This window comes from Octopus bimaculoides, chromosome 14, assembly GCF_001194135.2.
Source record: "Octopus bimaculoides isolate UCB-OBI-ISO-001 chromosome 14, ASM119413v2, whole genome shotgun sequence".
Classification (NCBI taxonomy): Eukaryota; Metazoa; Mollusca; class Cephalopoda; order Octopoda; family Octopodidae; genus Octopus; species Octopus bimaculoides.
In genome coordinates, this window is record NC_068994.1 from 59,961,857 (window position 1) to 59,964,545 (window position 2,689).

The window sequence follows — 2,689 nt, forward strand, 5'->3', positions numbered from 1 at the left end:
ATATATATATATATATATATATATATATATATGTATTCATATATATATATATATATATATGTATTTATTGATACATATATATATTTTTTTTCATGCATATATATAAAGACAGGTAGACTGAGACAGACAGATAAAGTACTTTTTGCCTATCTGAGGAGAATATTTTTCACAGTTGTAAAAAAATGCTGAAACCTGTTTACTGTGTCCAGGGATCAATTTGAAAGACCAGACCCACCCTGATCTATGTCAAGATTTCAACGCTTAGCTCTCTTAGTTGTTGTTTTTCGATTTTAAGCCCCTCTACAGGCTGACTTAATCTCCACTTCTCTCTCTCTCTCTCTCTCTGTCACGTGTCCAACATCGTACATGATCTATATTCAATATAGAGAACAACTGCTCTGATGTTGTTTGTTCGCTTGGCCCCATTGTAACGTAGTCTGTCTTTTTACGAATCGTCAAACCAATGACATTGGAAAAACATTGGGAAACTCGTTTTGCTAATTTGAGTTTCGTACTGAGGTAACTTTTATTTTCTATAACATTCAAATGAGAATGAAAATATGGCTGTGTGTGTGTGTGAGTATAATATAGATGTATGTATGTGTGTGTGTGTGTGTGTGTGTGTGTCTATAAATTGCTATAAAAACATTTGTAACCAGTCTGTTTCAGTACAAATACGTTTGGTTCTCACATATGTGATAAAGTGAGTAGAGAAATAGCTAAGTCATAAGAACAGGAATGGCTTGGTGGTGGTGGTCGTGGTGGGCGGTAGTTCTTTTTGAGCAGCAGTAATTTTCAAAAAATGTTTCCCCTCCAGGATTAGAACTAAATAACACACCGAAACTGTTATGTTCCACCATCAACAATTCAAATGTTTTAATACAAATATTAAAATCACGTTTTAAAACAGAGATGAATGAAACATTGCAGCAAAGAAACAAACATTAAACAGTTAAAACGCTCAGCTTTTCTAAAATATCCTGACTTGTCTAGAATATTGGCAACACATTTCAGAATTCCGAAAGGAAATGAATGTGGAAGAAAACATTAAACAGAAACAACGAACAGACAACACGGGAGTCACGTGGTGTTTATGCAGACACAAAACTAATGAAAATGTAGATAAAAAACATTTTTTTGATTTGTTAAAACTGCCTTTTCCTCCAGGGGCTGTATCATAATTACAAAATGGCAATTAAGACCAATGCTTCCCCAGATGAAATGCTTCCCCAGATGAAATGCTTCTCCAGATGAAATATTTTACCAGATGAAATGCTTCCCCAGATGAAATGCTTCCCCAGATGAAATATTTTACCAGATGAAATGCTTCCCCAGATGAAATGCTTGTAAAATGGAGAGAATCTCAAGGTTCCAAAATTCAGCCACTTGCACACATTAATTCCACAAGCAGACTGTTCTGTTGATCAGACCAACTGGAATATGTAGTTGTGACCAATGGAGTGCTACACAGTTGCACAAAATATATGGAGTAAATATAGTGGTCTGTCAAGAGATACATAAATGGACATAGATTCTTACATACATACACATTCTTTCATACATGCACAGGCAAACAGAGTGGCACCTTTAGAGGAGAGCAACAACGACCGACCGACCGACCGACCGACCGACGCCAGTGTTTTGTTGCTAAAGTGAATATAAAAATGAGTAGCTTTTCAACTTCAAAGCCATAAAGAATAATGGTAGAAATTGAATGGGAACGAATTTGAAGTGTTTTGTTAAGTCAAGCATGAAGCGATAGTATAAAAATTCTGTGAAAGAAGACATGGTTGAATGAATGACAGGCTGTAACCTATCAACAGTGTAACATAGAGTTCAAAGTCCAAACATCTGCTTTCAATGAAATGATGACCAAAATTTCAGGAGTGGGGTTTGGTTGACAGGAACTCTTGTAGAGACTGTTTGGGGGACTTAATCTGTGACCCTCTCTAACATCATTTACACTTTTACTCCTTAATATCCAAAGCACAATGGAATGGCTCAGGCAGAATTTGGAAGTTAACATTTCTACATTTAGTAACAAATCCAGATTCCTTGTTAAAAAATGTTTTTGTTTTTTGATACTTGTTTAGAAACTTGAAACAGGAAGAAAATCAAAAATCAAATCCTTTCCACTTGAGTGTGGGACTCCATTGTTGGAGGCGAGTGAACAATTATACTGATGTATGAATTAGGTACCAGTTGTGTACTGAGGTTGAGCTAATTGGCCCCACTCCCTCCAAATTTCCCGCCTTGTGCCTAGAGTAGAAACGAATTATACTGATGTATGCCTTTATTCTTTTTTTTTTTTTGGTGGTGGTGGGGAGGAGGGTCATTATTCCAAAGGCTGAGGGAGGGAGTGGTTTAAAAATCTGATACTTTACAAAACACTAATTTTCAGAGATTTGGTTCTCAAGCATCTATGCATACAGGGCAGACACTGTTTGTTCAATATATATATATATATACATATATATATATATATACATATATATATATATATATATATACAAAACAAAGCAAAATTGGAAGGTATCGCACAAGTGAAAATATATGGGGAAGGGGATTTGAAAATGCAGAGGTCTTTTAAAGATGTTTATTGACTTGACCAGTTTCACTTGTTATAAAAAAAAAAAAGATTTTCTAAAGGGCAAGGCTTTGTGTAGCCTTTGTGGTGTAAAAAATTAGC

At 35.2% G+C, this 2,689-nt stretch overlaps 1 long non-coding RNA gene across 1 annotated transcript in view; it reads left to right on the top strand.

Annotated features, from left to right (window-relative positions):
• Positions 1-1,399, top strand: part of LOC128249397 (uncharacterized) — a 19,586-nt gene extending 18,187 nt beyond the window's left edge. Inside the window, exon 2 of the long non-coding RNA XR_008265507.1 lies at positions 1,168-1,399. This is a non-coding gene — a long non-coding RNA (uncharacterized LOC128249397). The remainder of the gene's footprint in view (positions 1-1,167) is intronic.
• Positions 1,400-2,689: the final 1,290 nt, after the last annotated feature.